This window comes from Argopecten irradians, chromosome 2 (assembly GCF_041381155.1).
Source record: "Argopecten irradians isolate NY chromosome 2, Ai_NY, whole genome shotgun sequence".
Lineage (NCBI taxonomy): Eukaryota > Metazoa > Mollusca > Bivalvia > Pectinida > Pectinidae > Argopecten > Argopecten irradians.
Genome location: NC_091135.1, coordinates 63,182,304 through 63,182,914, shown reverse-complemented (window position 1 = coordinate 63,182,914; position 611 = coordinate 63,182,304).

The window sequence follows — 611 nt, the reverse complement described above, 5'->3', positions numbered from 1 at the left end:
GATCACTTACAATCTCTACACCCCTGGACTATCTCAACATTATCAATACCATCCTCGATACTCCAGATCACTTACAATCTCTACACCCCTGGACTATCTCAACATTATCAATACCATCCTCGATACTCCAGATCACTTACAATCTCTACACCCCTGGACTATCTCAACATTATCAATACCATCCTCAATACTCCAGATCACTTACAATCTCTACACCCCTGGACTATCTCAACATTATCAATACCATCCTCGATACTCCAGATCACTTACAATCTCTACACCCCTGGACTATCTCATAGTAACACTGAAGGCAGCCCAGAAGGAAAAAACCTGAACCAATCACAGGCCAGCAAAAATTTCCTTTGAAGACTAAAGAGAGAGCGACGCCCAACTTCAAAGCCACACAGTACCATTATACGGCTCTTTTGATGGGCATCAAAGGATTAAATTACATGTTCTGTTGCCTCCAGTTTTACTATGAGATAGTCCAGGGGTGTAGAGATTGCAAGTGATAAGAACCCCTGGAACATCGAGGATGGATTAATACACACTCAATTATAATAAATAACTATTTAAAATAAATCTAAAAACAAATTCTACAACACTTCCTA